This window comes from Dryobates pubescens, chromosome Z (genome assembly GCF_014839835.1).
Source record: "Dryobates pubescens isolate bDryPub1 chromosome Z, bDryPub1.pri, whole genome shotgun sequence".
NCBI classification, from domain to species: domain Eukaryota; kingdom Metazoa; phylum Chordata; class Aves; order Piciformes; family Picidae; genus Dryobates; species Dryobates pubescens.
The window spans coordinates 61,118,716-61,144,881 of NC_071657.1; positions in this window are offsets into that span (position 1 = coordinate 61,118,716).

A 26,166-nucleotide genomic window follows, 5' to 3' on the forward strand; every position below is an offset into this window, starting at 1 on the left:
TGTTTTGTATAACCTTACAGATCTGCTGACAGGGTAGAGAGGAAACCCAGCAGAAGCCAATTTTGTCCTTTCTTCTCCAGCAAGAAATTAATTTACCAGCAGAGGAATCTCTCAAGAATAGGTTTTTTGGTTGCTTTTTGTTTTCTCTCTCTCTTTTTGTATTTTCTTTTTTTCTTTTCCCCTTTGCCAAGGTTATCACAGTTAAAAAAAAATAATAGAGAAGGTATGAAACTGTCCACATTTTGAGACTTTAGGGTAGAGGTAGGCATGATATGGGTTCTGGCTCTCTGAGCATGCTGGGGCTTTTGTTTCTCCATGTAAGGCAGCTCAGGGACAAATGGCACCTGCACTCCCCTGGAACTTTGCATGCCAGGGATGAGGAAACTTGTAAGACTGTTGCTGGGACAGAAGGCAGGATTTCAGAAAACACATTGTGGGGGGAATCTCTCAAACCTGATCTGGGTTCTGGTGAGCATCCTGGGGAGGAAACTGCAAAGCACAAGTCCCATGCATGGTCAAAGAAGGGTGACAGAGAGAGGTGATTGCTTCTAGGGATGGAGAGCAGCACATATACCACCTGGGCACTCACAGTTCTATGGGTCCAGACGGCATTCACCCAAAAGTGCTGAAGGAGCTGGTGGAGAAGCTTGCCAAGCAGCTCATCATCATCCATCAGCAGTCTTGGTTAGCAGGGGAGGTGCCTGATGTCTGGAGGCTTGTCAGTGTGATGAATATACAAAAAAGGCCAAAAGTAGAATCCAAGGAACTGCAGCCTGACCTCTGTACTGGGGAAAATTATGGAGAGGTTCATCTTGCATGTGCTCACATGGCAAGTGGAGGATAAATGTGGGAACAGGCCCAGCCAGCATTGGTTCATGAAAGGCCAACCTCATCTCCTTCTATGAGCAGGTGACCCGCCTAGTGGATGAAGGAAAGGCTGTAGATACTGTCTCCCTGGACTTTAGTAAAGCCTTTGACACTGTCTCCCACAGCATTCTCCTCGAGAAACTTGCAGCCTGTGGCATAGACAGTTGGACTCTTTGCTGGATTAAAAACTGGCTGGACAGGGCCCAAAGAGCTGTGATAAATCCAGCTGGCAGCTGGTCACAAGTGGTGTCCCCTGGGACTTGGTACTGGGGCCAGTTCTGTTAAATATCTTTACTAATGATTTGGATGAGGGGCTCAAGTTCACCAGTTGCAAGTTTACAGGTGACACTAAATTGAGTGGGGGTGTTGATCTGCTTGAGGGTAGGAAGGCACTGCAGAGAGATCTGGACAGGTTGATGGGCTGAGGTCTATGGAATGAGGTTTAACAAGGCCACATGCTGGGTCCTGCATTTTGGTCACAACCCCAAGCAATGCTACAGTCTTGGGGAAGACTGGCTGGAAAACAGCCCTGTGGAAAATGATCTGGGGGGCAGCTGAACAGGAGCCAGCAGTGTGCTCAGCTGGCCAAGAATCACAAACAGTGTGTCCAGCAGGAGTAGGGAAGTGATCATGTTCCTATCCTCAGCACTGATGAGGCCACAGCTTGGGTGCTGTGTCCAGTTCTGGGTACCACAGTATAGGAAAGACATTGATGTCCTGGAGAGAGTTCAGAGAAGAGCAGTGAGGCTGGTGAGGGGTTTGGAGGGCAGGTTGTACAAGGACTGTCTGAGGGAGCTGAGCTTATTTAGATTGGAGATGAGAAGGCTAAGGTGAGATCATACTGCTCTCCACAGCTACCTGAAAGGAGGTTGTAGTGAGGCTGGTGCGTGTCTCTTCTTCCAAGTAACTATTGATAGGACAAGAGGAAATGGGTTTGAGTTGTGCCAGGGAAAGCTGAGATTGGACTTTAGGAAATAATTCCTTACTGAAAGAGTGGGAGGCATTGGAACAGGGTGCCCAGGGAACTGGTGGAATTGCCATCCTTGGAGGTGTTCAAGAATCATAGAATCATCCAGTCCGAAAAGGACCTCTGAGATCAAGTCCAGCCATTTCGCCCACTCCACCAAGTCTGTCACTACACCATGTCCCCAAGTACCACACTTATATGGCTTTTAAACACATCCAGGGATGGCAATTCAACCACCTCCCTGGCCAACCTGTTCCAGTGCCTGACAACCCTTTCGGTGATTCCCGCCCCCCCCCCCCCCCCAGTTTCCAGTCTAAACCTCCCCTGGCACAGCTTGAGGCCATTCCCTTTCATTCTACTCATGAGAAGGGACCATTGTCTACCTCTCCACAAATTCCTTTCAGGTAGCTGTAGAGAGCAATAAGGTCTCCCCTCAGCCTCCTGTTTTGTAGACTAAACATTCCCAGTTCCCTCAGCTGCTCCTTATAGGACTTGCTCACCAGGCCCTTTCTGCCCTTTGCTAAATACTTGAATGCAACACCTACGCTGTCACAGTTAATACTAATTCTAATGCACAGCAAATACTACATACTTATGACAAGCTTTTATTACTGGAATAGTTATGTGTGTGCCCCATGCTGTCGCAGTGGAAAGGATGTTTGCCTTCCCTGCTCCTGATGTCTCTTCATGCTCTTGGTGGCGCTGTTGAGATACACCTGATTATGGTGTGTAAAAGCACTACAAGAGATTTTGCTGTAATGGTAGTCTATAAAAATCCTGTGAGTTAGTGGCCACTGGGATCCTGTCATGATCCAGCTGTTGTACTTTAGTAACTTCAACATTTCTATTTGTTAATAATATGTATAGTGAAAGAAACGTGTGCATACAACACATGTGCATAAACATGATTCCAGATGATCACAAGGTTTCTAATCTGTCTGAATATATCAGAGTCTTTGAAAATAAGCTGTATGAACTCTCTAGATGAACATGTTTTATGCCTTACAAAACACAGTGCTTCTATCAATGGCAGAAGATGTGATACTTATTATTTCAACTGAGTTCTTAAAAGTCCAGGGCAGAAATAAAATCAAGAGCAGAACCTGGGTTTTCAGAGGGTTTGCACAAATCACAGTGTTTATTCTTTTCTTCACGGTGTAGGGAGTCTTCCACTTCCTTTTGGTACACGTAGAACTATATCCCGAGTGGAGCCAAACAATTAAATTCATGTTTCAGGAAAAGAAATAAATCTCACTTTCTTTTTAATATTTATGAAAATTGGAAAGGAATGACATTCACTGGATTTTTTAATGACATTATAACTCACCCTAGTGACCTTGTGAGGTTCAACAAGTGCAGGGTTCTGCACCTGGGCTGGAACAATCCTCATTATCAATACAGACTGGGGGGTGAGGTGATAGAAAACAGCCCTATGGAAAAGGACTTGGGGGTGCTGACAGACAAGAAGCTGGGCATGAGCAGACAGTGTGTACTCCAGCTTGGCAAGTAGTATGTTGTGGGGGACCGTGACAGAGGGCTTGCAGAAGTCCAGGTAGATCACATCCATATGTGGTGCCTTATCCACTGACACAGTCACTTTATCATAGAAAGCCTCTAGTTTGGTCAGGCAGGATTTGCCCCTAGTAAAGCCATACTGGCTGTCTTGAATCATCTCCCTGTCCTCCATGTGCCTCAGCATGGCATCTAGGAGGATCTGTTCCATGATCTTTCCAGGCATGGAGGTGAGGCTGACAGGTTGGTGGTTCCTAGGGTCCTCCTTTATGCCATTTTTAAAATGGGTGTAATGTGTCCCTTCTTCCAGTCCCCAGGGACTTCACCTGACTGCCAGGACTTTTCAAATATGATGGAGTGTGGCTTGGAAACTATATCAGCTAATTCCCTCAGGACTCTGGGATGCATTTTGTCAGGTCCCATGGACTTGTATATCTTCTAGTTCCTTAGATGGTCACACACCTTGTCTTCACTTAGCGTGGGAGGGACTTTGTCTCCCTGGTCTCCATCTTGTGGGCCATCAACATGAGAGCCATGAGGAGAGGGGTTGGCAGTGAAGACTGAGGTAAAAATGTTGTTGAGAACCTCAGCCTTCTCCTCGTCTGTTGCCACTAGTTCCCCGCTGTTACTCATCATGGGGATTACTCTCTCTTTAACCTTCCTTTTCTGGTTAATGTACCTTTAGAAAACCTTTTTGTTTTTCTTTATGTTACTTGCAAAGTTCTATGGCAAGTTCTACCCTTGCCTTGGCCTTCCTGACCTCATCCCTACACAGCCAGGCAATCTCCTGTCTTGGTCTGGAGAGGGAAAGTGACTCAGTTCTTATGAATATTCCTGTGTCGTGAAACTAGAGGCACAAACGAGACCAAAATATCTACAGCGAGGCTGTTTATTACACAAATAAAGTGGATGGATCAGAAGGGGAGAGAGAGAGAAAATAGGGAGAGAGAAGAGGAAAGGAATTATAGAATAGAATAGAATAGAATAGAATAGAATAGAATAGAATAGACCAGACCAGGTTGGAAGAGACCTTCAAGATCATCACGTCCAATCCATCAACCAATCCAACACCACCTAAACAACTAACCCACGGCACCAAGCACCCCATCAAGTCTCTTCCTGAACACCTCTAATGATGGTGACTCCACCACCTCCCTGGGCAGCCCATTCCAATGGGCAATCACTCTCTCTGTATAGAACTTCTTCCTAACATCCAACCTAAACCTCCCCTGGTGCAGCCTGAGACTGTGTCCTCTTGTTCTGGTGCTGGCTGCCTGGGAGAGGAGACCAACATCCGTCTGTCTACAACCTCCCTTCAGGTAGTAGAGAGCAATAAGGTCACCCCTGAGTCTCCTCCTCTCCAGGCTAAGCAACCCCAGCTCCCTCAGTCTCTCCTCATAGGGCTTGTGTTCCAAACCTCACCAACTTTGTTGCCCTTCTCTGGACACACTTCAGCAAGTCAACATCCTTCCTAAATGGAGGGGCCTAGACCTGGACACAGTACTCGAGGTGCGGCCTAACCAGTGCAGTGTACAGGGGCAGAATGACCTCCCTGCTCCTGCTGGCCACACTGTTCCTGATGCAGGCCAGGATGCCATTGGCCATTATATTACCACACCCCTCAGCTCCCAAGACAGTTTGAGTCTGTAGAGGAAAGATGCTGCAGCTTTGGCTGTAGAAGAAGGGTGCTGCAGCTTTCATCCTCTGAGCAACCTCTTCAGCTCCATGAGTTGCAGCAGGTGGAACTTAAGACATGGAGAGAGGGTTCCTCTTGGTCTGCTTCTTCCAAGCTACATGGTGATGTCTCTGTCTCTGTTTTATCTTCTTGGTGGCATTGTCCAGGTCTTTTCTTCCTGTGTTTTCCTTCATCTGTGTTTTTCTTCTACTGAGCCAGTAGCTGCTCAAGTCCTTTTATACAGGTTTTTAGTCCTTAGGTATATGTCCAAGTATTGTCCCCCAGGAAATCGTCCTTGGGTAAGTGTCCAGGTATTGTTCCCCAGGAAATCTTCCTGTGTATTCCTTGTGTTTGGACAAGGGTCTGGAGGAAGGGGGAAGTCCTCTGTCTCCTCATTCTCCATTTACCTGCCCACACACCCAATACACATCAGGGGCCAGGTGGTGAATCCATTGTCTCACCATCCTCCCAGGGCACCTGATGGGTGGGGAGGATCTTGTCTTATGCATATTCCCGAAGGTATCCATAACAGTGGCCTCTGTCCATTGTTGTCAGGCCAGCTGTAGTCCAGTGAGCAATCTTTTATCCTTGCACCTTCCCAGAGAGTCGTTCCAGTGGCTCTTCCCAGTATACATCAGCTATTGTCTGGGCAAGCAGCAAAGGTGATTTTATCTTTGTTGAGTCACATCAGAAGAGACAAGATTTTAGTCTCTCACATGTCCCCATGCTTTTCCCAGGATGCCTGTCTCTTCTTCCATTTCCTATGTAGTCCCAACTTGCTCTTTAGTCTGACCCACAGGTCTTGACTCAGCCATGGTGGTCTCTTGCCTTCCTTGCCTGATTTCTTACATGTGGGGATTGAGATCTCTTGAGCTCTGTAGAAAGCATCCCTAAAGATCTGCCAGCTCTGTTCTGCTCTGTTCTGAGGAGACTCAGGGGTGACCTTATTACTCTCTACAACTACCTGAAGGGAGGTTGTAGACAGGCAGATGTTGGTCTCTTCTCCCAGGCAGCCAGTACCAGAACAAGAGGACACAGTCTCAGGCTGCGCCAGGGGAGGTTCAGGCTAGATGTTAGGAAAAAGTTCTATACAGAAAGAGTGATTGCCCATTGGAATGGGCTGCCTGGGGAGGTGGTGGAGTCGCCATCACTGGAGGTTTTCAGGAGGAGACTTGATGGGGTGCTTGGTGCTGTGGGTTAGTTGTTTGGGTGGTGTTGGATTGGTTGATGGGTTGGACGCGGTGATCTTGAAGGTCTCTTCCAACCTGGTTTATTCTATATGTATTCTATTCTATGTATTCTATGCTCCCTTGTCTGAGAGGGCTGTTTTCCATGAGGTCCTATTTACTAATTCCTTGAAGAGCTGGGAGTTTGCTTTCCTAAACTTTAGAGTCCTAGCTATGCTTCTCATGGACATCATACCCCTTAGGACAGTGAACTGCTCTGGTGCATGATTGCCACAGCTCAGGCTGCCTTCCACTTAGACACCCCTGATGACTTCAGTTGCATTTGTGACCAACAGGTCCAATATTACATCCCCTTGGGTAGGGCTGTTAATTTCTTGTCTTAAGAAGTTGTCATCTAAGCACTTCAGGAGCCTCCTGGATTGTTTATAGCTGGCCATGCTATTTTCCAGCAGAGGTCAGGGTGGTAAAATCCCCCAGCAGGATGAGAGTCTGTGATTGCAATGTCTTCTTGAGCTGGAGTAAAAAGGCTTCTTCAATAGGCACTACTTGATAGGCAGCCTGCAGTAGACTCCTACCACAAGGCTCCCTTTGTTGTCCTGATCCCTAATTCCTACCTTGAGGATAGACTAGAATAGAATAGAATTAACCAGGTTGGAAAAGACCTTTGAGATCATGAAGTCCAACCTGTCACCCAACACCATCTAATCAACTAAACCATGGCACTAAGTGCCCCAGTCAGTCTCTTCTTAAACACTTCCAGTGATGGTGACTCCATCAACTCCCTGGGCAGCACATTCCAATGGCTAATCACTCTTTCCATGAAGAACTTCTTCCTAACATCCAGCCTAAACCTCCCCTGGTGCAGCTTAAGACTGTGTCCTCTTGTTCTGGTGCTGGTTGCCTGGAAGAAGAGACCAACCCCCACCTGGCTACAACCTCAGGTAGTTTTAGACAGCAGTAAGGTCTCCTCTGAGCCTCCTGTTCTCCAGTCTAAACAACCCCAGCTCCCTCAAGCTCTTCTCACAGGGCTTGTGCTCCAAACCCCTCAACAACTTTGTTGCTCTTCTCTGGACACTTTCCAGCAACTCAACATCATTCCTAAACTGAGGGGCCCAGAACTGGACACTGTGCTGTGTACAGGGGCAGAATGACCTCCCTGCTCCTGCTGGCTACATTGTTCCTGATACAGGCCAGGATGCCATTTGCGTTCTTGGCCACCTGGGCACACTGCTGGCTCATGTTCATCTTACTATCAACCAGTACCCCCAGGTCCCTTTCTGCCTGGCCACTCTCCAGCCACTCTGACCCCAGCCTGTAGCACTGCATGGGGTTGTTGTAGCCAATGTGTAGAACTTGTCACTTAGATGTGTTAAATCTCATGCCATTGGTCTCTGCCCATCTGTCCAGCCTGTCAAGGTCCCTCTCCAGAGCCCTTCCACCCTCTAACAGATCAACACTTGCCCCCAGCTTGGTGTCGTCCACAAATTTACTGATGATGGACTCAATGCCCTCATCCAGATCATCAAGAAAGATATTAAAGAGCATGGGGCCCAGCACTGATCCCTGGGGGACACCACTAGTGACTGGCTGCTGGCTGGATGTGGCACCATTCACCACTACTCTCTGGGCTTGGCCCTCCAGCCAGTTCCTAACCGAGCACAGAGTGCTGCTGTCCAAGCCAGTGGCTGACAGCTTGGCCAGGAGTTTGCTATAGGGGACAGTGACATGCTGCATACATTGGCGTAGGTGAACTTCAGCTGGGCTGCTGGCCATGACACCTTCTTAGAGGGGCACCCCATTGTTCCCCAAGGCATTTCATGGGAGTTACCACCTGTCTCGTATTACCTCAGAGGTAATAGGAGAGGTTCCTATGAGAGAGCAGCTCTGTTTGAATGGGCAAAGGGTGAGTCATGGAACAAGCTAAGCAGTTTATCTCCAGGAATTTTGTGGCCTAGCTGAACTCATGTCTCTAGTACCCCCAAACAATCTTCAAGCCGCTAGACTGCTCAATATCTATGTGACACTAAAAATGTTATTCTTAGATGCTTATAGGCACCACTGTTGCTTAGAAGCACTCTATATCTGTGGACAATGGGCCAATGGCATCCTGGCCTGCATCAGGAAGTGTGGCCAGCAGGAGCAGGGAGGTCATTCTGCCCCTGTACACTGCACTGGTTAGGCTGCACCTCGAGTACTGTGTTCACTTCTAGGCCCTTCAGTTAAGGAAGGATGTTCACTTGCTGGAACGTGTCCAAAGAAGGGCAACAAAGTTGGTGAAGGGCTTGGAGCACAAGAGGCTGAGGGAGCTGGGGTTGCTTAGCCTGGAGAGGAGGAGACTCAGGGATGACCTCATTGCTCTCTACAACTACCTGAAGGGAGGTTGTAGACAGCCAGAGGTTGGTCTCTTCTCCCAGGCAACCAGCACCAGAACAAGAGGACACAGTCTCAGGCTACACCAGGGGAGGTTTAGGCTGGAGGTTAGGAGGAAGTTCTACACAGAGAGAGTGATTGCCCATTGGAATGGGCTGCCTGAGGAGATGGTGGAGTCACCATCATTAGAGGTGTTCAGGAGGAGACTTGATGGGGTGCTTGGTGCCATGGTTTAGTTGTTTAGGTGGTTTAGGTGGTGGTGGATGATGGGTTGGACGCGATGATCTTGAAGGTCTATTCTATTCTATTCTATTCTATTCTATTCTATTCTATTCTATTCTATTCTATTCTGTTTGCAGTGAGATATAAATAGAATAGAATAGAATAGAATAGAATAGAATAGAATAGAATAGAATAGAATAAACCAGGTTGGAAGAGACCTTTGAGATCATCATGTCCAACCCATCACCCAGCACTACCCAATCAACTAAACCATGCAACCAAGCACCCCATCAAGTCTCTATTCCATTCTAAAATTGATTCACTTCATGGCTGCCTGGTGCATCCTGGTGTTTTTTGCCACACATTACACCAGAAGTGGTGAATTCCTGTGATGGAAAGGCACTTTCTTACTGCAAAGGAAGAGGAGCCCTGGGACAATAGCTCTGGGCAAACAAATGCCCACCGCCTTTGCTACAGTGCAGTAGTGTTCCCTTAATCAGGAAGGTTGTGTCTCATTTGGGCTAAAATTTGCTGCCTTGAAAAAATGCTGTGCCAGAGTGTAAGCATTGCCAGACAGTAGGAACATCTGAGCTGGCAGTGCTCAGGATGAGCCCACCCTTAGCAGATGGTTGCCTGCCTAGAGTGGGATGCTCAGTCAGGGCTGGACACAGCTTACAGTTCAACCCAGCAAGATAACCTCCTCTTTCCAGTACCCCCAGAGACCCAATACCAGCCCTCAGTGTGTCCTCCATTGGCTATTTGCTAAATGGCAGGCTCTGTCTCTTACCACAATGTCTGCTGTCAGAAAGTGTTTTGTGCAATTTTGTTTTGGTGGCTGACAGAAGTTTTACTGTACAGAACCTCAGTTATGATGATAAACCCAGTGTATGTCTGCTTGTGATATTTCATTTTCTTTGCTCTTTCTCCAGAAGATCTGTGCCTCTCTCTCTTTTTCCTGTTCTAAACCAAGATTTTAAATGAAAGTATAAATGTGATTTTTTTCCCCCTTAAATTGCAAGTTGTAATTCAGGAGTAAAACAAATCTCCCATGAGAAGGCAGTCCTTAAAGTAACAGTTTCCTTTAGACAGAAACTGGTAGCAAACCCTGCACATACTGTATATCTTTAGTATTCTATATACAGTAGTAACAAGGTGGGGAGGACAAGAGCTATTCAGACAAACTCCCTTTTTCCCAAGTTGCTTCCCCTCCAGGTGATTTTGTTTATATAGATGTATAGGCAGGAAATATGATAAAATATGAATATGATTTATTAAATATCAAGAATTATTTTTCTGAGCCAACTTGATTCAGGTTCATTTGCCCAGTTGATGGTAGGTTAACTACACACAATAGCAGGCTAATAAACAGTAGAATAACAGTCTAGAGAATTCAGAACTTGGAATACAGAGGAACAAACTGGAATCTCCTTATATGCACGAAACCAAACAGCAACACTGCCTCGGATGGCATAGACGGACCACCTCGAGTTTACAATGGAGCTAACCAACAGGTAACAATCTATAAACCTCCAAAATAACCAGGTAAATTAGTGTAAGTTACTCACAAACCGCCGAGCCATTAACTACTAAAACCTTTGCTGAACGAAGGGGTGTTCTGAGTTCGTACTTAACAGTGCAAAAGGGCAGGGTCCAAAATTAGAGGAAGTGAGAGAGAGAGCAGGCTGCTGTGGTGGAGACCTGACTCAAGCACTGTGCTGCTAAGACAAAAGAAGTTACTTGCCCTGAAGACAGGAGCAAGCAGGTGCTTGTCACCACCTTGAATCCTTTAATGAACGGGATGGGGAGAAGATGAGAGAGATAAGAGAGCATAGGAGCAATGAGTATACAAGCATTTGAAGTCTTCCCCTAGAAATTCCTTTTTTGAAAACTGAACAGCACATTAGCTATTCAAATCCCACCAATCAGTCCAAAATGCTGTATGGCAAGCAAACTGCACATGCCTTCTCTCATAGCCTCTGACACGTGCAGTTAGTTGCCTCTCTGAAATGTGAGGTTCAGGGTCTAGCTTCCACTCCCCTCCAGGCAGCCTTACCGGCACCTGCCTATTGGGCTCCTCAACCTCAATCTGGAGCACCAACAGAGAGGGAGGAGAGAGGGGCAGTGGCTCAAACAGATTTAGCTGGCTTGTTAATGCCTCTTCCAGGACACCAAGAAGCACTACAAGCTACACCTCTCCACCACAGCTCTGGCACTGTAAGCTGCATTGTCAGCTCCTCCTATTCCTACCCCACAGGCACCTGTGTCTCTGCTGCATCTTACATGTCCATCTTTACTAGCAGAAGTTTGGGGTGTGAATGATTAGGGGATGAAATCAGATCATCAGAACCCTTGTGTGGTCTGGTGGATTACTCACCAGCCACTGCAGGCACACCAGGCGACATGTGGAGCAGCTGCTGCAGGCAGCCAGATAACTAAAGGGCATGAGAAGTTAAGAACAATGTAATTTATTACATTAGCTGCTGAGACACTAAATGGTATGATGATTATTTAAATAATGTCAGAAACTTTGCTGGTAATTTGGCTACCATATCCTCAGCTTGCATGGGTTAGTATAGCTATATGTAAGCTGAGAGGGTTTTCCACTAGCCTGCTGCTGAGGGATTTTCTACTAGCCTTGATATGGAATATAAAGAGGAGATGTATCATGTTTGTGTGGACATGGTTTTAAGAATGAATAACAGTTGCCAAGCTGGGAACCAAACCAGATCTTGGAGATGGCAATGCCAGCATCCAATCCCCTAGAATAAAAACTGGGATCAGTACATGTAAGCAGATAGAGCTGATATCTTTGAATGATCTTAGACATCAGCCTAATCTCCCTCAGGAACATCTACTCTATCTTCTGCAGCAGTTTTGTAAGCTACTGCTCTTCTGTGTATTTCAACTGCTGATGGAGAAAGATCCAGTCTGTTCAAGGGATACCTACCTTAAGCAAACAGTGATAAATGACCAAGTCAAAGTATGCACACCATTTTTAGAGAGGTCACTGTAAGAAAGTTGTCTCCATAAGTCTGCAGCTGCAGGTTAACAGGCCTGTTGGGGAATGTGATGTGTGCTTTGGATGTTTCATCCAGCTAATACTGGTGTGGCATTCACAGTGTCTTAAAGGAAATTTCCAATAATTCTTCAAAACTCTAGCCAGCTATTGAAAGCAGTGGCATTGTCTTTGGAAAAAAGCAAATGATGAATTTTTGAGACTGATCATCAATCAGGCATAGAAAAAAAAAAACCACAGAGAAAACCAAACAACAGAGGAAAGCAAATAGTGATAAAGATCCCAGATAAAGTCACTCTTCTCTATGGGCAGCAAGTCTGATAAACTGAAATGGAAAGTCCTTCTCATTGATTTCACTGAAAAAGTAATTGACTTTGAACTCCTTGAATAAGTTGCAATCTGTATTTAATTTCTTGTCCAAGGAAGAGAATGTAATTGTCTTTCTTGTGGCTCCTATTAGCTTCAATGTCAGCTGCACAGCTGAATTGCTTGCATTAAACTCCAAATTTACCCCTGATGTCAGTGTGCTTAGGACTGAAACAAAAATCAGCCTTTCATCTCTCAGTTGTTTATGGGATCATACCATAATACCACATTTACTAATTCAAAATATTTCTTGTCTGTACACATGCAAGTAGAGTCAAATATTTAAGAGGAAAGGAAGAGAAAGTGTAAAGAAAGTGTAATTTAACTTTTAGACATTCCAGCCTATTAACTGGAAATATTGCTGCAGTTCTAGCAAACATACACATTTTTGCCCTTGGACTGCTTGAACAGAGAAGTTTAGTACTGCAGGCTGTCAAGGTCACAGATATAAACTGCTGACTTTTTTGCAGGGCCACATCACCTTTTGAATAACATACTTGTAGTCATAGATTTATCATTATCAGTTCCAGTGTGGATGGGGAATCTGAATCCAGCTGACCCCTGAGGATGCTTACAGGAGCCATAGTGGAGTTTCCTCATGAACATGAGTTTGCATGAGATCTTGTTAGTTGTGTATTGGAGCAATCATCTGTAGATAAAAAAGCAGTGCTTGAGTTTCTGCACCATAATTTGCCTGTTCCAGTATGAAGGACGTGATCTGATCTGACAGAGTTTCCTGAAATAAAAATGTCACATATGCACTTGCATTACCTGGCTATGTACAACTTGTCTGTATAAATTCCTATCTTTTTTACTTGTCACACTGACTTATTTAGCAAAAGATTACTTGGAGGAGAAAACAGTTTTGATAATTAAACTCTAGTTATATACGCTGACAGTTTGGGGGCATTACAATGTCAATCACAACACAAGAAGATCAGAAAGCTCATCTAGAAAGACATCCATAGTGAGAAATAATGAGTCTTGTTAAGTTTAAGGCTCCAGATAGCAGTGTGGTGACTTGAATGAGGGGATCATGTCTACCGTTAGTAAATTCACAGATGACACCCAGCTGGGAGGCAGTGTGGATCTGATGGAAGATAGGAAGACTCTTCAGAGAGACCTGGACAGTCTGGGTCTATGGGCTGAGGCCAGTGGGATGAGGTTTAACTTTGGCCACAATAACCCTGTGCAGGACTAGAGACTGGGGGATGAGTGGCTGGAGAGCAGCTTAGCAGGGTGGGACCTGGGAGTGCTGGTTGACAACCAGCTGAATGTGAGCCAGCAGTGTGCCCAGATGGCATGAAAAGCAATGGCATTTTGGCTTGTATCAGGAACAGTGTAGGAACAGGACTAGGGATGTAATTCTGCCCCTGTGCTCAGCACTGTTGAGGCCTCACCTCGAGTACTGTGTGCAGTTCTGGGCCCCTCACTTCAGGAAGGATATGAGCTGCTGGAGTGGGTCCAGAGGACAGCAATGAGACTGTTGAAGGGACTAAGGGGAAAGTCTTATGAGGAGGCTGAGGGACATGGGGTTGTTTAGCCTGGAGAAGAACAGACTCAGCAGGGACTTCATCACACTCTACAACTCCCTGAAGGGAAGTTGTAGTTAGGGGGGGTTCAGGCCTCAGACACTCCTTTGTACAGATCACTGCAGCCACAGTTATCCCTGAGCCTCACACTGGTGACCAGCCCTTCCCTATTGGTGAGAACAAGGTCCAGCATAGCACTTTTTGTTGTTGGTTCCTTTCCCATTTGGAGGAGGAGGTTGTCATCTATGCAGTCCAGGAACATCCTGGATGGCTGGTGCCTTGCTGTGTTGTCCCTCCAGCAGATGTCAGGGTGTTTGAAATCCCCACCAAGGACCAGGGCTTTTGTACACAAAGCTACTTCTATTTGCCTGTGGAGGGCCTCATCTGCTTGGTTCTGCTGGTCAGGTGGCCTGTAGCAGACCCCTACAGTAACACCACCTTCCCCTGTCTTCCTTTTAATCTTCACCCACCTGCTCTCAGCCAGCTCATCATCCTTCCCCAGGTGAAGCTCCACTGATTCCAGCTGGATACTGATGTAGAGAGCAACACCTCCTCCCCTCCTCCCCTGCCTGTCCTTCCTAAAGAGCTTGTACCCATCTATCCCTACATTCCAGTTCTGGGAATATCCCACCAAGTTTCAGCCACTATGTCACAGCATTCCAGCAGCACAGTGGCCCTTAATTCATCCTGTTTATTGCCCAATCTGTGTGCAATTGCATAGCTGGGCTGGCCCTATCTTCCTCTTAGGTGAGTCCCCCTGGACTCCCTTGGGGTGTCCCAGTGCTTTGTCCTTAGCTTGCCTCAGGGCAACAAGTGGAGAGCCCTTGCTAGCATTCCATCCCTCTGCCTCTGCTGAGCTGCCCCAATGTCTGTCACAGGCAAGCATGAGATTAATAACCCCTTCCTGTATGGTGAAGATATTCTCAACTGAATACAGAACCTTTATAATCTTTAAGAACTTTTGTTTACAGTTATGTGGGAGGCAGAGCCAAATTAATAAGTTATTTATAAGTTTATTAACTCCCCACCTTATCCCTTTTTATTTGTAACTGGAGGTTATAGCCAAAAGGGTAATCTGAGAAGCTTTAGAGATGCTCCACTGTAAACCCCTATGCACTGCACTGAATGGATGATGTACAGCACTGTAGGGGCTCAGAATAACCCTAGTAAATGACTAATGAATTAAACCCAGAGGTAGTTTTTGGGCACAAAGGCCCAAAGTGGGGTACCTGAGGTCATGTTGCCCAGCATTACCAATTTTACTTGAGGATTACTTGGGCTACTTAGAACACCATGTTCCAGCATCTCCTGTCTTTCCAAACAAGCCCTAAACCTTTCCTTAGAGCTAAGCTCTTATGGTAAGCATTTATGATTTGTTAGAAATTACTTTATTTGTGGTAAGTCAGGGTCATCCTCTCCTTCACAACAAAGGTAACTTTCTGATTTTGAGATTTCACTGAGGTTATGATATAAAGTTAATTCTATTGCAAACAGTTCCTTGCACACTGTTGCATCCACGTAACAGGATTCAGGCTTCAGGCAGATTTTACATTATTTTTCAGTGCACAGTTAAGATCTTGTCTGAAGTTTTTGATGCTGTTAGCTGACCACGGTTCTTTTGCTGGCAAGCAGAAGATGCTAGAGGGCCATGGTTTTAGTCCTTCATGGCAGGAAAGGACAAAGCTGTAGAAATGTCTTACTGTGCGCTGCTGGACTGTCATAAGCTGTTCTGTGAAATCTAACCTGTTCTCTCTTTTCTTCAGTATATTCATGGGACATTTCCTTTTTGTGGCACACATGTTATCACAGTACCTCAGCACTTCAGCATCTGAGCCGTGTTTGTCCTAACAACCTGCCATGAATAGTGAAACATTTTTGTCCTTACATTTTTAAAAGGTTGAAGAATTGCCAGGAAGGTATTAAGTGGCTTGATGAAGATCATGGAGTCATTGCAGGCCAGGAAATCCTAAATCCGAAACTCATATGGTAACGATAATGCCATCCTTCCTCTGAGACTGTGTACAAAGACACTTTCTAGTGCCTTACCAACAAGCTGATAACACGTGAATGTGTTTGCCTTGTGGGCCTGGTGTGACTTGGCACAGTCTTTGGGCAGTACTTCCAGCTGGAACTATGTGAGCACTTTTGTCTTTGGAAACTTTGCTCTCAAATAGAGCCATTTGGTGGTAGAATATCTTTAGTTTCCCCATGTTTCTGCTCCTGAACAAGTGTGGTTGGAGGCAATAAGCAGTGCTAACAGCTTTGTTATTTTTTTTACTAGAATATTTTTAGCCATTGGTATGAGATGTAGGCATTTTCTGTCCCTTGCATCATGTTTTTGGCCTGCATTTTTATTGCTTCCTGAAAACCCTAAAGCAGAAAAGAAAGGTGTATTTGTTTGCTGCTTGTTGGAAAGCAAGAGAGTAGTCACCAATTTGAATAGCCACAACCATCTGGTTTCCAAAGCTGACTGCAGGAAACATAGGTTTAACCAAGATTTTTTGAGACACTCCTTGGAAGAATGGACCGTTTTTTCTATGAGGCCTGGCTTTGAAGATGTAACTCATGTAGGTGGTTGACTTCATGCTTTATGAAAGTATCCTAATCCACCTGCCTACTTTTTGCCTTTAATATTTGTAAAGGCCACAGACTGTGAACAGGCTGACGGGTCTGGAAGAGTGGTTGGTCATGTGGAAGCATTATGCAGTTACAGCCCTGAGATCTATTGTTCAACATTGATATTGGTAACCCCTTTCCAAAGGTGAAATAACTTCTGTTTAAGATACTATCCCACCACAATGAATACTGGAGGCCACCACAAAGTTTAGTAATTACTGCTGAGAACATCGTGGTCATAAGAAGTGCATCCATTTAAACCAAGTGAGTTTCAGTATATTGAAATTAAGTCATATACCAAGGGCAGAGAATTGCTGTCCTTTCTTACCAAATGGTGTGTCTTGGATATCAGTTTTGTTCTGGGCAAAACTAAGGAGGTGACTCCCACCCAAGGGGCTTTATCTTCTTAAAAGAAGATTACGAAGGAGATGCTTCCACGAGGTTCACAATGCTATAATGGAGCCTTCCTAAAGAATTTGGTATCTTTATGAATTAAACTTGTTAAGTTTGCGATTTAATGAAGCCTTGTATTGGTTTTGGGCTGAGCTGGAGTTAATTCTCCTCAGAGCATCTTTCTAGTGCTGTGTTTTGCAGTACTGTAGCTGGGTGTTGATAACACACCAGTATTTTGGCTACTGATGAACAAGCACCCAGGCTGTGATTCTCCAACATTTCCCTGCCCTAAGAATATGCTAAGGGAGGGGCAAGATCCTGGGAGGGGACATAGCCGGGACAGCTAACGCGAACTGGCCAAAGAGGTATTCCATGCCATATAGTGTCAGCTCAGATATATGTACTAAGTGAAAGAAGGAAGTGTGAGGGTATTCACCCATGGCATCTGTCCTCCAGAACAGCTGCTACACATAGAATCCTGCTTCCCAGGAGTGACTGAAGATTGTCTGCTGATGGAAAATACAGAATAACATCTCTCTTTGCCTTTGCTTGTGCTTCACATTATTAAAGTTGCTTCTATCTTATTACAGGCCTTTTGTTGTATTTTCCCTCTCTCCCCATCCATCTAAGAAGGGTAGTGATAGAGCAGCTTTGGTGGGCATTTGATCCCAGACAGGGCCAAACCATCACAAACCTATATAAAGCCACTTTCTTTAATCACTTTTATTTCTAAGAAATATATCAGTATGTAACACAAAAGAAGAGATTTCTCTTACATCTATCGTTTTACACAGATGGGTAGGAAATAATAAAGTTTAGAAATAAACATCCCTGTATGGACAATGCAGACAAAAAACTACACAGCAGGCAACAAACCAGTCGCAAAAGAAGCTGTTTTAAATATTCCACAATTAGAGATTAGCAATTAGAGACTAATAAACATGCAGCAGGGGGCCAGCCATTAGCCAGTGATCAGTGAGACTTTCCACAAACTTATTCCTGAAGGGATGACCTGGAAACATAAATTGAGTGAGCATCTGGTCTAATGGCTGTGTACTGTGTGTGCGGGCATGCGATGGCTCTGTGTGCAGGTCTGACAGGCTCACTACCCTCTCTCAGAGGGAGGGATGCTGGCATGTGGCAATACTGGCTGATGAGGTAAATGCAAGAGAAATGTCACTGCATTTGATGTGAATTAGAAAGAAGACAGACACATAATTCAACATAATTTTAATCTGGCTTCTACCTAAGTAATTTACTTCTCCCAATTACACCAAATCATGCTGGCCACCTGGGGCTGTGATGCTTGAGTCCTTGGTGGGGACCATGAGATACCCATGTTTTCATGTTCCAGCTGCAGAACTGAGTGCCAGCAGGCAAAAGCAGATCTGTACAGCAGAGTGAGAAGGAGGTGCAGAAGGCTCACAGGGTGCCTGGCTTACTGCTGTGAGGCCTGTGGGGAGCACTGGCTGAGGCTTCCTTCTTCCCAAGATACTCCCCTGGTCAGCAGGCAGTGAAAATTGCAAGCTGAGCAGCAGGAAGAGGTTGCTGTGCTCCAGAAGTGTCTTTCTCCTTGAGACAATTTTACTTTGGTGACAAGTTTCCCTTTCACAGAAGCTTTGATGATGCTTAGTGCAGGCAGTTGTCCTGGACCACAAGTTGGCATTTCAGTTTTTATTGGTGTATAAACTTTACCATCATGTTCATGTTTTTGTACAAATCCTGTCCTCTTCCTGAGGTGCATTTGGCTTTGTCAGTGACTGACTGTTCTCTGATGACTATTTCTGTCACTCCTCCCAATGGAAATTGCAGTAAGCACTGAAGAGGTTTCCAGACATCTGATATTGCTATAAACAATTTATTTGTTCTTGGACACCCTCTGGGCATGTAAAAATTACAGGTAAGAGTTTTTTATCTCCTAGAGAAGACATCCAACGATTAACACACTTAAAGACAGGCAAATCTGTTCTGATGCCATGGATAGCCTGGAGCAACTAGGTGGCTCAGTATGTGTGTGGCAAGTGGTATGGTGCTGTCCTAGCACATGAGAACAGCCTATCCGCCAGAGGGAAAAAGATTCTAGGAAGGGAGTTGTCAGGTCTCACTGACAGGGCTTTACACTAGATTTGAAGGGGGAAGGGGCTGAAACCAGTCCCCCCAGGCAGGAGTCTGAGGGTGGTAAGCTGGAGTCAGGGGTGAAACCAGCAGCCCAGCTGAAGTGCATGTACACTGATGCATACAGTACGGGTAACAAACAAGAGGAGCAGGAAGCATTGTTACAGCAGGAAAGTTATGATGTAGTTGCCATCACAGAAACATGGTGGGATGACTCACACGACTGGAGCACTGTAATTGACGGCTACAGGCTCTTCAGGAGAGATAGGCAAGGGAGAAGGGGTGGAGGGGTTGCCCTGTACATCAGGGAGGCTCCAGATGACATGGAACTAGAGATCAAGGATGATCAAGTTAGTGCCTGTGGGTGAGAATTAGAGGGAAGGCCACCAAGGCTGACATCCTGGTTGGAGTCTGTTACAGACCACCCAACCAGGATGAAGAGGTTGATTAATTATTCTATAGGCAGCTAGAGGCTGTCTCAAGATCGCCAGGCCTTGTAGCCAGGTGGTGGGTCAGTCTCTTCTCCCAGGCAACCAGCACCAGAACAAGAGGACACAGTCTCTACCTGTGCCAGGGGAGGTTTAGGCTGGATGTTAGGAAGGAATTCTTCAAAGAGTGATTGGCCATTGGAATGGGCTGCTCAGGGACGTGGTGGAGTCACCATCACTGGGAGTGTTTAAGAAGAGACTGGATGGCACTGCGTGCCATGGTTTGGTTGATTAGTGTTGGGTGACAAGTTGGATGTGATGATCTTGAAGGTCTTTTCCAATCTGGTTTAATTCTATTCCATTCCATTCCATTCCATTCCATTCCATTCTATTCTATTCTATTCTATTCTATTCTATTCTATTCTATTCTATTCTATTCTATTCTATTCTATTCTATGCTATGCTATGCTATGGTATGCTATGCTATGCTATGCTATGCTGTGCTATGCTAAGCTATGCTATGCTATGCTATGCTATGCTATGCTATGCTATGCTATTGCAGCGCTACCAATGGGGCAAATGCAAGGACGTGTGTCCAGACCCCAGCCAAAACATGCCACCAGGCTTGCCACCTCCACGAGCTGCCCTAGAGGTTGGCGTGCCTGTCTAGGCCATAGGTTGTCAGGGAGCTTCCCAAAATCTTTGCAGACATGTCCCACACATCTCTCAGTGAGGTGGTGAAGAGGAGAGCCTTGCAGGCTGCCTTTTGAATAAAACTTACCAATCACGGATATTCCCACCTGAATTAAGCAAAGAGTGATATTTATTCTATTTTTACTGGTGCCTTTAACTTTTAAATAGAACAGAAGATAATGTGATTTTATACAACTCCTCTCATACTTCCCTGTTCTAAAAGACCTTTACAGAGCAGTTAAGTTAGGATGTAGTGCTAGTAATGCAGTGACTGTAGGCAAAGAGGGCAGTCAGAACTGCACCATATAGCACTGCATATATCACTACATCCAGTTTCACTGGATATGATGCACACGTGTGGTAGGTTGAAGTTTCTCCCCAGCATTAACTTTTAAGCCAGACCAACTCAGAAGCAAATGAAGCTGTATTTACAAGCAAAAACTACACTCTACAATGGAATGCAATGAATATGTACAAAATATATAGCCTTTTAGTCTTCTTCAAGTGTCTGTTCCTTACCTGCCCTTGATTTTGACTGACTAAATTCAAGCTATTAAATCTGTGCCTTGGTACTTTTAAAACATCTTTTTTAGAAAGGGAATTTAGAATTGCAAAATTGCCAGATAAGGTAGGTTTCTGAAATTTGCCACTTTGTCCTCTGAAAACACTGCCAAGGGTTTCAAACCTTCGGGAGTATTACAAGAAGCATCAAATCAGCAGCCAGACTATCCTCAGCTTCATCCGTCTGCAGAGTTTCTCTGGGAAGACCGGCCAGATTTGGTGTCTTTACTTCTAAATAGTACTATTCCTAGTGACAAAGATAGGGCTTTTTCCTTGCAGGAGGTAACTTCTGGAAACAAATGATAACTCCTTTTGCTTGCAGACAACTTTACCTGTAAAATGAATAGAATAGAATAGGATAGGATAGGATAGGATAGGATAGGATAGGATAGGATAGGATAGGATAGGATAGGATAGGATAGGATAGAATAGAATAGAATAGAATAGAATAGACCAGGTTGGAAGAGACCTTCAAGATCATTGTGTCCAACCCATCATCCAACACCACCTAATCAACTAAACCATGCAACCAAGCATCCTGTCAAGCCTCGCCCTGAACACCCCCAGTGATGGCGACCTCACCACCTCCTCGGGCAGCCCATTCCAATGGGCAATCACTCTCTCTGTGTAAAATTTCCTCCTAACCTTCAGCCTAAACCTCCCCTGGTGCAGCCTGAGACTGTGTCCTCTTGTTCTGGTACCGGTTGCCTGGGAGAAGAGACTAACCTCTGCCTGACTACAACCTCCCTTCAGGTAGTTGTAGAGAGCAATAAGGTCACCCCTGAGTCTCCTCTTCTCCAGGTTAAGCAACCCCAGCTCCCTCAGCCTCTCCTCAGAGGGCTTGTGTTCCAAACCCCTCACCAACTTTGTTGCCCTTCTCTGGACACGTTCCAGCAAGTCAACCTCCTTCCTAAACTGAGGAGCCCAGAACTGGTCACAGTACTCGAGGTGCGGCCTAACCAGTGCAGTGTACAGGGGCAGAATGACCTCCCTGCTCCTGCTGGCCACACTGTTCCTGATGCAGGCCAGGATGCCATTGGCCCTCCTGGCTGCCTGGGCACACTGCAGGCTCATGTTCAGCCTACCATTGACCAGCACCCCCAGGTCCCTCTCTACCTGGCTGCTCTCCAGCCACTCTGACCCCAGCCTGTAGCTCTGCATGGGGTTGTCGTGGCCAATGTGCAGAACCCGGCACTTGGATGTGTTCAATCTCATGCCGTTGGACTCTGCCCATCTGTCCATGCTGTGACTTCTGCATGTGGAGGAGGTGTGCAGGTGGCAGCTAGTGCCCTGCAGTTCCTCTGCACCAGTGGTCAGAAGGGATGTTGATACCAACAGCAGGGAAGCATTCAGCAGCTCTCCTGCTGTCAGAGGTGCCTCAAGCTGCCAGCTTGAGGAGAAGCATACATAGTTTTACCCAGCTTTTTAACCCATTCAGTGTTTCAGAGCAGCAGGCAATGCCTTCTCATTAATTTTGAGCTGAGGTTGTGGCAGCTGCATAAAGCTTTGAGATATTATGCACACAGAAATACCAGCATATGAGTCCTTAAAATCTGTATTACTGCTAAACACACTTCTCCATACTAAATTGTAGGTCTTGTGATTATTCATTTTTTGTCTTCCCATTCTTATGTTTAAAGTAAAATAGTAAATAGGTATTTCTGTACTTCCCAATAGTCTTAATGGGACTGATCATAAATGATTAATTCTGTCACTTTCATGCTAGTTCTGTAAAAATGATAGATTGTATAATTGGCCATTTCCTCTTAAGCAACATTATTGATGTCAAGTGAGATCAGAATCCCACAGAACTGAATCTGGCTCGAAGTCTACATTGTGCTAAAAATCTGTCCTGTTACAGGTTGTAACCAATAATTTAACTGGAAATCATAAATTCATTAAATGAGGTATCTGACCTCTGAGACACTATCAGAAGAACATGTGAAAGCTACAACTGAAGAAAAACCCCATTATTTTTTATTTTAAAGTAAAGTCAAAGTCTTCAGGGCTGCTGTAAAGTAAGAAGCACACTGTATTCCATTGCAAACCACTAATGGTTAAATTCATCTCTCAGACTCTCATAATTCAGAGTAGCCTCACTGACTTTAATAGAGTTGGGCTGAAATTGCGCTGATGTAGTCAGCTCATTTTGGCCCTACAAACTTGGCATTTGTCATCATAAATCTGATGCAAGTACTACAGAACCCCTTGGGAATCTCTGTATTCAGATAACAGAATTTAGATCAGATGGTATAAGTTTAGCATGTATCATAATTATCTGAGTTTGGTTTTTGTATGGCTCATAATATGCAAGAAAGCCATGCTGAGCCAGATGGAGCATGGGTCTTGTTGTTTAGGATTGGAAGTGAAACCATGAAGTCTTTCACTTACTCCACTTAATTGCAATCAGACAATAAATAAATAATTACCAAACCAGAACAAGCTTAGGACACTGACCTAGGATGGGTTCTGCTATCTGGTGATGGGTCTCCAGAGAAGTGATTCTTTTCCTTCTTGTAAGTCTTGGCAATTCATGTTGTTAATTGCCCTTAATATTTTGCACACTATAGAAATAGCACTATCTTGCCTACTGTGTTTACTTAGTTCGTTATGTTCTGTGCATGTAGTGGGCAGGAGGAACCAAAGGTCATGAAGCTTGCTTGTGACCTCATATACACTGCAGTTGCACCAACAGAATTTGATTAACTTTAATCAGATTATTCTTGATTTATAGCAGTGCAGCATAAATGCAAGGCTGAGATCTGTTGTAATTCTGTCTGCTAGAATGACACTGCTCATAGTGGGGATGAGAGGGAACTGTGATTAATGTATGTATGTCATACAATCATAGAAGGGCTTGAGTTGGAAGGGACCTTGTGGATCATCTAATTCTAACCAACCTGCCTTGGGTATGGACAGGTTCCCTCTAGACCAGGTTGCTTAAAGCCTCATCCAGCCTGGTCTTAAACACTTTCAGGGATGAGGTGCTCACAACTTCTCTGGGCAACCCATTCCAGTGTCTCACCAACCTCACGATAAAGAACTTCTTCCTAATGTGTAATCTAAACCGACCCTGCTCTAGTTTAAAACCATTGTTCCTTTTAGCAACCAGCTTCCTGTGACTGTGGTGCTTGTGACTCAGAACAGGAAAGCAGATGAAATCGAAATGCTGCTGTGAGTCTGGAAAGCTTTGTTTCTAAACCTGATTTAAGACAACATCACCTTGCTTGAGATGGGGTCTCTCCATGCCACTGTATGTGATGGCAGAACAAGCTTGGGTGCAAAAAGCACAACACATTCTTTGTGAAGCCTCAGCAAGTAACTAGGTGTATGGTGCAGTTTCTTTTCCATATAAATATTCCTTGGGAAGGACCTGGGAACTGTATCTGTTTCCTAGATCTCTCCATTTAATGAAATGGCCAAATACAATGATCTGGCAATAGAATTGCACTTCAGCAACACAAATAAAAAGGCCTTAATTTACATTTGTGCCAATACCATTAATGTAAAGTGGTTATTAGCTATTTATGCTAAAAAGTGTAATAAAAGCCATAAAGCTAGTTTTATTAACTACATTTTGCCCTGTGAATTCCATGCTAGAAGGCACAGTTTGCAGTCAGTGATTTTCTTTTCTCGGGCAATATGGCATTTGCTCCACCTAACTAACATATTTATAAACAAATTACTAGCCCCTTTTCTGCACTTTGCATTTTATAGCACATCACTACTATGAAGTTAATAGGACAGCTGTGTGCAATGTTTTTGTAATTCAGTTGCAATGTTGGATTGTTCTTTACCCGATCATTCTCTTGTATATGTAGGAAGGAGTAATTAAAGAAAAACAGCATTTAGAAACAATTATAATGTGGGAATAACAAGGAGGGGAATGGGTTTCAGTCACTATTTTTTACCAGAGATGTGAGGAGAGGGTAAGATAGCAGGAAAACAAAGCTGCACCTGCCGTGTCCTTCTGGTTTTAGTCTGAAGATTTTCTGGGGTGCATGGACTAGATTTTCTCTTATGCCCATGCTGATAGAAGGGAGAGTGGTACTGGGAGTGGGAATTGCCTTCACACATAAAATGTGACCGTCAGTCTAGTGCTGCTGTTCCAGTGTGGTCCTGCATCACCTGTGCCTCTCTACAGCACTGCTTGAGCACCAGCTTCCCTGACCCACCAGGTATGCAAGCAGCAATGGCAAGAGGAAGAGGTGGGAAATGGTATGCTATTTGGGAAGAAGTCCAGAGGTACAGCATACACATGCAAAGAGGATCCTCCCCCATTCCAGTGTTGCTGTAAACATCACTGTAAAATGGCATTGCAGATTAAAATGTTGCATGAGGCTCACAGTCTCTGACATTCCAATTAATGGTATCACTGAGGCTCTAGACACTGATATGGCTTTCTTTTGGGAGCAGAACCAGCTCAGCAGTGCTGACGTCCAGCTTTCCTCATCCTGACTCCCTTGGCCAGCAGCAGCTGATCAGATCACAAAATCAATCCCCTGAAATGCAGCACAGCAGAAGAAGCCAGTGTAGCTGAGGTTGGTCTCATGATAATAGTTATGCCTACCCCAGTCAGCTAACCTGGTGCACCTGAGATGCTGTGTGAGGGCTGGGACCCCCAAATCAAGAAGCAGAGTGAATAAGAAAAAAGGAGTGGCTAGGACTGGCACTGCTTATGTATTAGGTGAGAATTATTTTTACTGCCCACTACAAGTGATGGACAGATGGAGTGATGCCTGGACCAGAGGGAGATTACAGACTGGCTCTCTGAGGGACTGGAACATCCATGGACATTGCAAAGTTGTGAATCAACAAGAGAAGGCTGGTCTGTGTGGGTGTGCTTGCTGAAACACTCCTAGGCAGCAGTGGCAGAAGGATGAGTGCTCAGGTCTCCATGCTTCTAGGTACAGCCTCTTCTCAATGGTGGGGCGAGGTACCTGAGTGAACATCTATGTGTGCCCTCAGCCCTGTCCCATCACCATGGCAGCCATCTAGAGCTAGATGTTGGTTCTTTGATGTAGGAGCATTTCAGACACAAGGAATGATTTTGAACAAATGAATGATGCTGGGGGTGTGATGGGAGGTTATCAGATGAACCTGTCTTGCTAACCTGCCCCTTTCAGGGGTACTGCTTTTGGCCTCAAAACCAGACCTGGTCTGGCTTCACAACCATACAAGGTGAAGTTTCTGCCAGGTGTCTGGAGCTCCTCTGGGGAAGGCAGGAATGGGAGAGTTGAAGGATGCATGTTTTTCCTTTTCTGGAAATTAAGAAATTTTAGTTCAAACAAAATTGCAATATTCCTAACAGCAACTATGAATTTGGAGGTCATTTATACTGTTTCTTATTTCTGTGAACAATGTATTCTGAAGAATGAAAGTACCTTCAATTTAATGAATTCATATATTCCAGTGGAATCTCAATCTTTTGCATCAGTATTTAAAGTTAGTTATAAATTATATTACACAGAATCACAGAATGTTAGGGCTTGGAAGTGATCTTGAAAGGTCATCAAGTCCAACCCCCCTGCCGGATCAGGATGACCTGGAGTACATCACACAGGAACACATCCAGGCAGGTTTTTAATGTCTCCACTGAAGGAGACTCCATAACCTCTCTGGGCAGCCTGTTCCAGTGCTCTGTCA